This window comes from Miniopterus schreibersii (genome assembly GCF_964146895.1).
Source record: "Miniopterus schreibersii genome assembly, chromosome: 5".
Lineage (NCBI taxonomy): Eukaryota > Metazoa > Chordata > Mammalia > Chiroptera > Miniopteridae > Miniopterus > Miniopterus schreibersii.
The window spans coordinates 15,375,086-15,388,297 of NC_138106.1; the positions used below are offsets into that span (position 1 = coordinate 15,375,086).

Sequence of the window (13,212 nt, forward strand, 5' to 3'; positions counted from 1 at the left end):
GTGCAATCCAGCCGAAACAGAAAGCCGAGCGCCTGGGGAGAGCCCCGCGGCGCGCCCGGGTGGAGCTGCCCCCACGCGCCGGGGCGCGCTCCCTGTTTCCACAACACACCGAGCACATTTCAAGCAACATCTGAAATCTGCACTCACCATGCGAAAGCAACGGTTGCGTGGCGTAAAAGTGCGCTATTTCCTGCCCTGGTGCATTTCAGTTTTGCCTACAGGGGCCGTCCGCCACCCGGCAGCCCCGAGCCGCCACCCAGCGGCCCCCTCCGACCGGGCGGCGCGGGTGCCCGTGGGCCGCGCGCTGCGCCGAAGTTTTACTAGGATTTCCACGCGCTCCCCACCGCCTGCAAGCGGCTACTTTGTTCTTTCGGTTCGATAAGTACTCGAGCCCCTGTTCGGGGGACCCCCTGGGGTCGCCTTGGAGCGACGGAGCGGCGGTCGGGGCGGGTGGAGAGAGGCGAGCGCGCACCGAGGGGACGGAGCCGCCGCGCAGCGCAACGGTCCCGGCGAGAAGCCGCCTCTCCTCCCTCGCCGGCCGGGCCCACCGCCTCCCTCGCAGGAGTTAGGAATGCGGGGAGGCGCGGAGGGGCCCGCCAGACAAGCCTTTCTCAATCAATTAGCTCGCAGCCATTACTTGTGACCCCAGGTCAGGCCGCGTAAGTGTGTGGGGTGTGCCTCCAGGGGTCCCAGGGCTGCTTGCTGCAGCTCAGCCAGCCCAAACCGAGGGCCCCTGGACATCGGGAAGATTTCTAATGGAAAATATGCTGCAGATGTGAACTGGAGCAGAGGTAAAGGCCAAGTTTCTTTTTGCAGGAGCAGCAATTCAATTGAATTCAAAGATTTTTTTTTTTGATTTTTTTTTTTTCCTGTTAGGAAATCCAAAACAGTGTCTTTTTTCCATGTTGGCTCAAGCAGGATTTAGAATGAAGCAGGCAAGGATTTCTTTCATATTAAATTTATAGCTGGGAATACAGAAATGGCAGAATAACTAAGGTATCCTATAGCTATCTCTTAATCACTTGGGCTTTTAGGTTTGGTTTTGGTGTTTTAAAAAATACTGACTTATTAGACCTAACTGTAATGTTAAACTGCCATAAATAAACTTCCCTATGCTTAAGGAAACCAAAAACATACCACTTTGGGGGGTAAGAATAGTCGTTTTAAATACTGTCAAAATTACATACTATCTTAATGTCATGATTTCTCTTATTCTCATAGCTACCGTAATTAGAATTTTTTTTTTGTTCCCTACTTCAGGCAAATGCTTCTTTTCTTTAATGTATATCAAAAAGTGAGAGTTCAAAGGAACACAGAATAAGTGTAATACTACGGAGAAACATAATAGTTTGAAACTACATGTTCATTTAAACTTCATACATTAAGTTTGCATAGTCATCAAAAATACTGTAAAAATAATAGCCACCAGCACTATCAATAAGTTAGTGGCACAGGCCTATCAGGGAATTTTACTTCGAATTGAATTACCCTTTTGAATGCCCAGGCCCAGTTCAGGGGCACATGCTCTACAGTGATTGTGCCAGGTGACCGCCCCATTCCCAAGCAGCATCACTCGAAGGTGGGTCTGCCAAGCCCTCATTCTCTCACCCCATTCACTTGATGAGCCACAAAATGGTTTGGAGACGCTCTGTACAAGAACGGCAACATTTCATATGGGTGCTGATCTTGGCATTTCCATCTCACTAGCCTTTACTTGCCCATTTGAATTGCCATCAGCCTAGGCGTTGTTGCCTGACTTTAATAAAACAAACAAACCCAAAATGCAAGAGCCAATAAGCCAGGTGAGAGAGAGGGCCTGATAATACTGTCTGCTTGATAGGATCAACTTGGAAAGCTACAGTTATGGAGAATACGCTAATAAGAATATTAAAATCAGTATGGGTAAGGGTGAGGGCAGAAATTTGGGTTTTCCACTTTTTTCAATATGTAATGGGAATCTTTGACAGGTTTGGAGAAGGTGGTTGAGATAGCCTCTAACTAAGTTTTAAAAATAACATAAGTCAAGTAATAACAATGACTTGGTTTTTAGTGATTCAGGCATGACTATTTTATTATTGAAACAGACATTATCCAAAAGCACTTTGGTCTTTTTAGTCAATAAAACTACACAAATGGGTCTAATGAAAGTGAAAGCTGAGCAAAGTATTGGACTCTAAGAGGAAACTCTCATGCTGAGGAACAAGGGTTCAGGTGGGCCAAAAGCAGCCAGTCTGACAACTTCTGTTGTTTCAATAAATATACTCCAAAGAATGGAGTCTGGATGCTTTCACTTAAAGATCTTCTTAAAGCAATAAACAACAAAGCAAGGAAAGATAGTAAAGTATGGAGATGAGAAATAGAAAGAAAAAAGGGAGACAGAGAGGGAGAGAAAAAGATACTGAGAGAATGAAAGATGAACTGGTATAATCTGAAAAAATACACAAATGATTAGAATGGGAGGAAGCATAGCTTCTGAAGAGGGAATATGAAATGCATAGGTATAAACGGTTCTGACATGTGTTGCTACATTGATATAAATAAAGGCTTTAGAAGACAATGCAGAAAATGGCCTCCTTGGACTGGAGATGATAGCAGATGGGGTTGAGAAAGCTGGAGTGGTTGGAAAGTATGACTTAGATTCAGATCAAAGAAAATAATGCATTTCACAAATTATAGGGGAATGGTGGAAAACCACAAATTGGGACAAATTAGAATGGGTAGTGTGTCTTGGGTAGTGAAAGGTAAATGCTGAAGTCTGATTCTATGGGAAACTGTGTAGGGGCAAGTTTTGAGCTCCTCAGGGCAGAATCTTCTGCGAGGCCAGGGCTAAAGTAGAGTTCTTCTATCAGGATTGTCTGATCAGACATGTGATACTGAGCAGTCAATCCCCCTGTGCCTCCATGGTCAATAGATTCCTTCCAGTCCGGCTGGTGTGGCTCAGACATTGAACATTGACCTATGATCCAAGAGATCAAGATTCAATTCCCACATACATGCTAGGGTTGTGGGCTCAGTCCCCATTAGGGGGCGTGCAGGAGGCAGCCAATCAAAGACTCTTTCATCACTGATGTTTCTATCCCTCTCTTCCTCTCTCTTCCTCTCTCTGAAGTCAATAAAGACATATTTAAAAAAAAAAAAAAATAGATTCCTTCCAGTCAACTCATTGGTCTAACTGTTGGCAGCTCAATCAGCCTGGGCCCTAGACCCAGACTAGGAAGATATTGTGGTAACAAGTTCAATCAAGGAAAATAAATTAGAGGCATTAAGCAAGTGTGCTCTAATATATTAAGGCCCATAGGATGGCTGAGTCCAGACAAGAAGAGCTGAAACTCTATTTGGCACTTACAAAGAAATGTCTCTGAGATAAATCAGGACTTTTGAGAGCAGGTATTGAAGGTTGTGCTACATGCTATGGCTTGTGGGGTGTGGAAAGGCCAGTCCACCAAAAGTTATCTTTCTCTTTAGCTCCCCTGGATTCCAAAAATCTGCGTCGAGAATTTGATGCTAAAACTCCCTACACTACCAAAACACTAATTCCTATGGGGGTAAAATACTATGTCTGGAAACTTTTACAAAAATAAAATATAGTTCACATAAAGATTATATTCACCCTTACAACTATTGTCAGGCTTTAGATTAAGATATGTAGAACCATGCAGGGGAAATTCAGCATCAAAGAGTATTGCCCAGAAAGGCAAGCCTCTTCCCAGGATCAGAAATATCAAAATCATGTTTAAAAATCTAAAACCCTTTTTATATATTGCCTAAAACTCTGGTTGCCTGTGCTTTTATTAAAATTTAGACTATTAAATTAGATAATCCTAAAGAATTAATCTTAGGCAAAATACTACTTTCTTGAGCTCTTTGAGTTTATATCCCAGTGACCAGACCTAACCCTCCATTTAGAAGAGTGTATGATGGGCTATTAAACAAAAAGGCAGATGAAACTCTGTGGTTCCATCTCTAAACTTTTCAATAAAGAGCTGTTTTCAGATCCTAACTGCTATTTAATTAGGTGGGGGAATTGTTGCCATGTTTGTCATTTTGACCCCAATTCTTAGCTAAATTAATTAACTTTGAAGCTTTTAAGGAAAGGAAATTGATTCTAGCTATGGCTTGTGCTCAACAAGTTATGTAAATATCTGAGCTAAAGCACTTTGGGATGTATTATACAGATTACCCCTTACAAAGTTTAAACTCAAGAAGAAATAGTCAAATGTCACAGGATACTCATATGTGCAGAATACTATGAAGAATTGTGATGAGGTGTTGTCTTTATTTTTTAACACTTGCTGAACCAGAGAACACATTACTGTGCTTGAATTCTAATGGAAACCATACACAGTGTCTTGGCTGTGCCTTTATACTGGCTAACTATGTGTTGCATGAATAACTAATATATTACAAATGCATAAAACATTTGAATATAATTTTTTATTGAATGTTCATTCTTTTAAAATACAGAAGTAAAATAAAAATTAAAGAAGTTGAAAGTGGTTGCCCTCCTGCCCTGGTGCCAAAGGCTTTATTTCTTATGTTTTTAACTTTTAAATTTATTATCATGTTAAATATATGTGCATATATTTATTTGGTGAAAATAAAAATTATTTTTAATAAAGCATTAAACTTATATAACTTAATCCTCTTTCCTTGTTTAGAATTATAGCAAGTCAAATTAAAGTGAAATGTGCTCTTTTTTTCTTTAAAATATTTCCAAAAAAGTAGATTATATTACTACTATAAGCTGATTAAATTAATGAGTTAATGCATGAATATATGCTTTGGTAAAACACTTGGCTCTTTATAAAGAAGTGAAATGTTAGATCAATATAATACGTTATATGAAAACAAATTATATGTTAAATTTGATAGTAAATATAGCTTTTTGAAGGAACCTGTAGAGCAAACTTGAAAATAGTGTTTTTCAATAAAGGGACTATGCATGCCTAAAATTGTCTCTATTATTTTTACCTGGTTTCCAGAATAGTGAAATTCTTCAAGTGAAGCGCGGTTGGGTGTTGCTCTTCATTCCCACCTTGGTCACCGTGGGCAGTCTGCATAAAACTGCTGGAGAGAAGAAACTTGGCCTGTTTATTCAGAATTAGCCCTCATTCAGAAACTTCCTATAAGTACACTAGTGCCAATTTTAGAAACTTGTTAAATAATGTCTTGTTAATCCTCCTCAACTTGAAGACAAATTGAATGCAAAAGAGTATCTTTCAGAATATAATGGCCCTTTAAAAATAATATTTCACAAAACATGCAGAGAGCAAAGTACAAAGAGTTTACAAAACAGGATGAGATTCCCCACTATTATTTCTGGAGAGCATCCTAGCCTGATGTTTTTCCTTCTGCCATTCTTAGAGAAAGTACATTCTCCGCAACAGATCAGTCCAAATCCTACTTATTTCCTAAGGACTAAGGGTCAGGCAACATGCAGAATCCTTGGGAAAGTAGCCCAAAATCACCAAAAAGGCCATCTCAGTAAGACATCAGGAAGCACAACTGTTTCCATTGACATGAACATAATGAAAACAAAATGCTCTAGAACTAAGTGCTTTGTGAACCATAGTTTGTAAAAATATCACACATGCTGTGTTTTGACCACCCACAAGAAATCAAAGTCACTGTATCACTCCACAAGCATCTTGGTCTTACTGATGTTTATGATTCTAAAATCAGGAGCAGGTTCCTGGGACACAATAAGTATCTGCTAAGGCAATGTTAGGAAAAAAAGCTTTAAAATGCCCTTTTTGTTCCTGACCTGCTATGGGAATTCATGGTATGCAACATCAAAGGCGAAAATTCAGGTCACCTCTGTTGGATATAGCCATGTGGGTGCATGAATTAAAAACATGCAACAGAGAACCTGACAGATTCTTCTTTCAATCTGGTCTCTTCTTCAACTGCTCTAAATGTGATCATTATTGATAATGAAGGAAGAGGGCTCAGGCCAGTCTCAGGATGTGCTGATTCTCAGAAAAGTGATTTAGAATGGTCAAATACTCCAATACTTTCAGGAAATGACCCAATAAAAAAGGCAGGTTGAAATCTTTGTAGCTCAAAGTAAAAAAAAAATAATAAAAAAAATTCCGGGGATATTTCTGTTTCACCATGAACTAGATGAGAAATCAAGCTGTTCAGGCACAGCTGGAGAATGTGTAGAAGTGAACCATAACACTCCTGGTTTAGCTTCTCAAGAAGCTAAAGATTTTGATGCTGTGAGGACACCGCTTCGTAGGATGTTTCAGAGTGAGCAAAATGATCACCCATCTAGCAGCTAAGATCAATGGATCCCATTGAGTGGACAGACCCTCAAAGGAATGGGTCACTTATGTCCAAGAATTCAAAGCTTATATCTTACAACTGGTAAAAGTACAGAGATATTAAAACATGGTAGTCTATACTAGTCAAACACAGTAGTGAACTGATAGATGCATAGTAAGGAAAAGATAAAAAGAAATAAAAAATTTTGTTATTTGAAGAAAGCTTTCATTTTAGCCATTTTGATGCTTCCTTCAACATATCTTGCCTAAGCCACTTCTGCAACTTGATTTTCAATGCTCTTCCCACCAAAACTATTGCATTAGTTGTTTTTCACTTAACAAAACCCTGCTCTTTTTGAAGGCTCCCCTCAAATTGTACCTCCTTGGTAACGATTTCTCACCATCCTACACCATGGCAGTTTCTAATGAATTCATCTGTGCCTCTCTCAGCAGTTATCTTATGCTTTCCTGAGATGTTATGTGTGTGTGTTTATCTATTTGTTTGAGCCAATGCCTTGTCTCCTTTGTTACAGTGCAAATCCCCTGAGGTCAAGAATCAGGCTTTCTATTTTCTGTTTTAATTTCCTATAGCTCTTCCCTTAATCTTATGCAATTAATATGTAATGGTTGACAAAAGAACCAGCATAATTTTTTTCATTTAGCATAAGTAATATTATAAGGCTCCTGCTGTCTCGCCATTCATTTTAAAAAAAGATTTGCCATGACCTTGTGAAGAAATATTATCCAATCATCTAAAGTTCTTTCTTCCAGTTATTTGGGAGTTTAGTTGATAATGAAATGATAAACAATAGAGGGACAATATTTACAGAGCAACTTCTGAATTGCTTGTCTGTAATTCTGCAAGATATCTCGGTATTTATGGATTCAGTAAAGACTTTCTTTATAATTCGCTCCCTCTATAGAGGAGTAGGCTGGGTCTGGAATTTATATCCAGATATTATTTCATTTACCTTTAAAAAAAACTCTATTGATTTTTAAGTGATACCAAATTCAAAGTAATTATTAAAGATGACTTTTTTAAGCATGTCTAAACTCAAAGTCTCTGTACTTTTTTGAAGATTTTTTTTTTCCCAATGAAGATTTAGATGGTCTGAGAAAAATGGTTTTTAGACTTCAGGAGAACACAAAGATGTACACTAAGAAGTATTATCAATCATGCACAGTATAAAACATAAGAAACTTGTTTATATTCTGACTAACTTGAAAACATACCTAGATATTCTGAAAGGACCTTCATTATTTATATGAATATTTCCCTTTCTTTTTTTGCTTACAGGGAAAAATATACTATTTCTAATTATGAATATTCACATAATGTTAAATGAATGAAAACAGAAAAACATTGCAAAGGACAGCTATACATGGAGTTAAATGCAGAATCAAGGCCCCTTATGTGGTCAGCTATGTGACAGCTACTTAAAAGAATAAAAATTCTCATGTTAGAGTCCTTCCTGTCAGAAAGATGGCAAGATGAAATGGACAAGGAAAGACATCTGTGTGCAAAAACCACAGGTTTTGGTGCAAAAAAAATGTTTGAATCTATATTCTGTTGCTTTCTAGCAGAGACACTCTGGAAAAATAAATGAAATTCTACAGGCCCCCGTTTCCTCACCTTTACAACAAGCATGATCGTTTCTCATCCCCTGGGTGCTATGTGAATTAAATGAGGCATATAATGTAGAAGGCCTAGCAAAATCCATGGAAAACTATGGTCATTCGCCAGGTGTACATTCTCTTTCTGCTCTACCCACAAATGTATCAGTTCAAGACAGCAGATGTGTAATCTTATTTGAAAGAAAAAGACTCCCACATTCAGAAAACATTTTCTAGAGGAGGGAGAATTTTGATGGACTTTAGGACAGGAAGAAAATGAGCAGTAGAAGTGGTGTTTGGAAAAAGTAAAAGGTGTTTACATGAATGTAAAAGCATAAGTAAAAGTGAAACAATTATGTGTTGGAACGCACATAATTGGAACAATGAGTCTGGGTGGAAGACCTTATGTGAAAAAGTGATTATATATAAATGAAGTAAAAAATGTAAGTTGAGCCCTGGACCATGAATTCTAAGAAGAGAGTGTCCCCACTCTCTTGGGAAGCCAATGAAACCTCCTGAGCAGGGCATAGAGAACCCACTCCTCCAGAGGTAAGTGGCAATGTTCTTATCAAACTCAACAATTAATACTCCAACTATGAAGCCTTTCCTACTGAAAATATTCCTTTCAATCATTGCAAATAAAAACTTACTCTTCACTTAAGTTTAAATTGAGCTTTTTCATAAGAGAACTTTTCTTAAAGAACATCACTTTATTTTGCTCAAATAAATTACATTGTACTTTTAAGTAATGGCCAACAAGGCAACCAAAATTCTCTCAAGTAATTATTTGTGAGCATGAAGAATTTGGCTCAGGAATGAAATAAAAATGCATATTTTAAGTCTAATACTGAAGAGCAGACTGCTAACTAAAACACTATAATGGATTTTTAATGGCCTTCTGTGGAATTCTTCAGATACAATAAAAACTCTTAGTAATGACAATAAATTGCATATATTATACTTATTATTCAGTAAGAACATATTTTATTTACCTGTGATGTTTTTCTAGATGAATAGTGATGTAGTCTAAAAAGGGCATCCAGACATGTATTTTATTTATTCGCCTTTTCTCTCACAATTTCACCCTATTTAAAGTAATGGGGTCTTTCAGTTTTTGGCATATGATACATCTATTATCATCCATATGTTAGCTTTGCAGCTCTGTTTCAAATGATGATTTAACTAGCCCAAAAAACAATTTTGATATTCAGAGCAATATAAGGCCAAAGTGCCTCTGGGTCTACCCAATCCTGGAATGTTGTTTATTTTTGAAAACCTTAAATGAACAAAACTTCCTTTCAGTGAATAAAATTAAGGTATACTGGAAACTCAGTGCAGATGAAGAACTACAGCATGTACCGACTATATATTTATATTAATTCAACTTTCTTGCATAAATGCATGATGTCTTGGACTACTTAGTTTTATAGGAGGGGGTAAAAACTACTTCTATAAAATGATGAAAAAAAAGTAATGTCTTACTATCTCATTGTTTTATATAATATTAATATTATTCATAACATTTCAATTCCAATTGACCTTGGCAATTTAATAAAATAAATAATAGATCCATCACAGTTTTTTTGTTGTATTCCTATTTTGATTTTAAAATTCTGGATTATTGTTAAATTTATTCTAATAACAAGAATAGCTTGTATTTTGCAGAGATTTCCCTTTTAAAACATTTTTAAGGTTTATTTTATGCATACTCAAAATAGGTTTGAAAAGAAACCACTGTCAAAGTTGGTAATGAAGAAAGCTGCAGTAGTAGAAGAAGCAATGTCTTTCTAAGTGGTTCTTTCCAGTGAGTAAGGCCAGGTTATTTCCAGAACCCTTCCCCGCTCTTGCTCTTGGACTTGATGTCCTAAGTCATGCTCCAATCCCTCTAATTTAGCTGAACCCAGTCTTGTCTTTACAAGTTAAAAACGAAGTGCAAATTTTAATGAAATCTAGAGAAAAATCCATAAATATTAATAAAACCTTATTAAAGTAAGATCTATGAAAGAGCATTAATAAAAATGAGATTTGTTTTTTCACACTGGGGAGCATGTTGAGATAAAGGAATCACCTGATAGTCCTCAAGCTGCTGAACATAGAAAGGACATCTGAGAAAATGTCCTTGAATGACTGCATGGGCAGGAAGCAGATATAGAGAGAAAAGTTACCATTTTAAGACTAAAGTAGAATAAAAACACTGGCACTTGATTAGAACAAGAAGTGGTGATTTGACGTGAGGAGATTTAAATGTGTTTTTAGGTTCAGGTATTGAATCTTACTGAAGCATAGATATTGGCAAAGAGAAGCTGTGTGTTCTCAGTAGAAGAGGTTGAGAAGATGGAGGGTGGCTCTTCCAAAAGAAGCAGCATAACTCATGGGGGCAGAAAGAAGGCATCACAAGGGATGAGCGCAGACTGGACCAACTCCCTCCACTCTATAACAACAACATCAACAGCAATTTAGGGACCATGTATTATAGGCCAGGCTATATTCTAAAGTAACTCTTTTCATCCTCAAAACAACCCTAGAGGAGAATATTATCTCCCAAAGCCTAGCTGCAGAGTGTTTAAGTAACTTGGTCAAGATCACAGCTAGTTATTGTCAAAACCAACATCTGAACCTCAGCTGTCTGGATCCACAGCTCACACTATAATGTTTCCTGGCTCTCGTTATTATCACTATTTTTGTTTTTGTTTATAAAATTGGTTATAACCCCGCGCCTTTAGGGTTTGTGTTAGAGTGTGAATAACACTTGGGCCCATACGGTAGCTTTGCAAGTCTAAAAAATGAGGGTAGGATGGCTTAGGGGAGATAGGAGGCATATCAGAATCTCAGAACATTGAAGGGAGATGTACAATTTTTGAAAAGACATACTCAGTGTGTTCAATGCTGTACTTTAAACATCCTGAATTACTTACAGAAAGTAAGTTACTTTCGAAGGTAAAGATTGACTTCATTTGGTTGCTGGAAGATGGGTGAAAAAGTCAGAGAAGCCCTATTTAACTCAGGCCCTCTGGGCGCAGTAAAGTAACAAAAATACCCAGTCATCTCACTCCTTCCTTTACAAACAAAATGCTGCCCTTTATTTGTAGTATGAAGTTTTAACTACTCTCAAGATGAGGTTTAAACTATTTAGACTGGCATTACAACAAATCTTAGCACTATTACTTCATTCACCTTTCCATCCTATAACCTATGACCACGCCTCATAATACATACTTTTAACAGTCCCAAACATTCCACAAACTGGTATGTCACCTCTTTTTAAAATGTGCTTTTGAAATCTGATTAATTGTTGAAATGCCTGCTCAGCTCAAATGCCAACTACTTTCTAAATATTGCCATGATTCCTCTAAATAAAGCTTTTCCTACTGTTCTATATAGCTACACATGTATTATATGGAAACATGGATATATTTCTATACATATTTATAATATTTTACCCTAATTATCTGTCCTTTAGTACATTTATTCAATCATTGAATAAGTATTTTCAGAATAAATACCAGGCACATTCTAAGCTCCCTAAACAAAGGACTATTTGTCATTTTGGGGGGAGGGGAGTTATTATTGTTGACAGTGGTATTTTCTATTCCTTAGTCACTGCCCAACACAGAGTAGCAATTAATTAAACATTTGTTGAATTGAATGACTCATGAGAACCTCATTCGACATCACAGTCAACAAATAACCATTAACAGATAACTGATCTTATATTTTCTTAGAGAGAAATAATTGGGTGTAGAAGAATATATATGTAAAACAGCAGACCTTTAAATTTGGCAGGATCTCAGATCTGGAACTTTTTTCATGTTAATTAGAAAGGGAGTAAAGAGGAATGGCACCATTTTGCTGCTTTTAATTTCTTCCTTCAAGTTTTAAATGGATTTTAATCTCCTCTAGACCACCAAGTTAGACTCAGAGATCCATAAAGTTCCAAGAGCAATTGGAAGTCATCCAGTCCAAACCCCACATTTTACAGATGAGGAAACTATATCCAGAGAGACTAGCAAGATGGGGCAAGAATCCAGGCCTCTTCTCCCAATGTCTCCCCTTAGTATCCTGTCACCACATATTTTTTCTCTTTTAACTTTTATTCTTTAGATATTCAACAAAATATTGGTAGCACATTGTTGGTCAGTTGGGAGAACTGAAAGATTTGATGGTAGAGAAAATATTTCCTTCATTTTATATCCCCAAATCTCTCCTAGAGTTGGAATCTTTCAGAATAACATGAAGCAATATTGAGAAATCTGTCTTTAGCTAATGAGAAAACAAGAATTCAGATTAAACCTTTATTTTCCCTTTTATTTTATCATTCTCCAAGTTTATGGAAACTCAAATTTATAAAATGGAATGTCATATATATATACATGTACACACATGCACATATGTGTGAGTATAGTATATGTGTATGTGTACTTATATAACTATACATACAACCTATGTATGTATAGCATATAGTATACTATACACTATAGTATATATAAATACATATATTTATATATATTTACATATATATGTAAACTATATACACACTTTTTTTTTTTTACTATGGAAAACAAATATTTCCATTTCTTTTATCTGGAAAGTTCCCCAAAACTTCCTTGTTTAATTGCTGGTTGTGATTAATTTATCAAATTCTCTTTTGATATAGAACAAACTGATCATGATTAACGTATTTATCAGCTAAATGTACAAAAAAAAGTTAATTTGAGCAAGCAAGTTATTGCATCCTACCAGTTTTTGCCTCCTGGCTTGTTTACATTTGAAGGGAATTCAACGTTTTTGTTAAAAAAATAAAAAACTTTAGCTACTGCCAATTTACTTTCAGTCATTTTTAAAGAAGTTAAAAAGAAATTTCCTCTAACTCTGAAAGATTATTACAAGTGTGGGGAAAGAACCTATCCTCACTTGACTACTTATGAGCCTTTGAATCCCACAACCAGAGGTAAAGTGGTTACAGATGCCTTGGTCTGAGGGAGGTCTGATTTTAAGTATCTACATTTGAATTTAGAGCTAAATATCAGCTTAACAAAGGGCAAGAGCGTAGGAAAGCAGAAGCCAGAATGCCACATCCTAGGTGTGCATGGCTGGCTACATGCTTAGCATCCAGTCTAGATGACCCAACTTCCATTGTTTTCACCTACAAGCTTACTTTTGATCTTCTTACTGAGACCACAGCCCTCTTCCCATCATCTTGCCTGGGTCATCTTATAGTAATTTTTAGTACCAGTCATATACAGTGTTTTTTAGTAGTATCTGAAAATAGTTTCCTCTTGAAACCAGCCCACTGCCTGGCAATATTTCTTAAAACAAATTGTTATGTCATTCC

General features: G+C 36.9%; 1 long non-coding RNA gene across 2 annotated transcripts in view; it reads right to left on the bottom strand.

Annotated features, from left to right (window-relative positions):
• Nucleotides 1-581, bottom strand: part of LOC308557431 — a 255,127-nt gene extending 254,546 nt beyond the window's left edge. For both annotated transcript variants that reach the window (XR_013998835.1, XR_013998836.1), the window contains exon 1: nt 148-581. This is a non-coding gene — a long non-coding RNA (uncharacterized lncRNA). The remainder of the gene's footprint in view (nt 1-147) is intronic.
• Nucleotides 582-13,212: the final 12,631 nt, after the last annotated feature.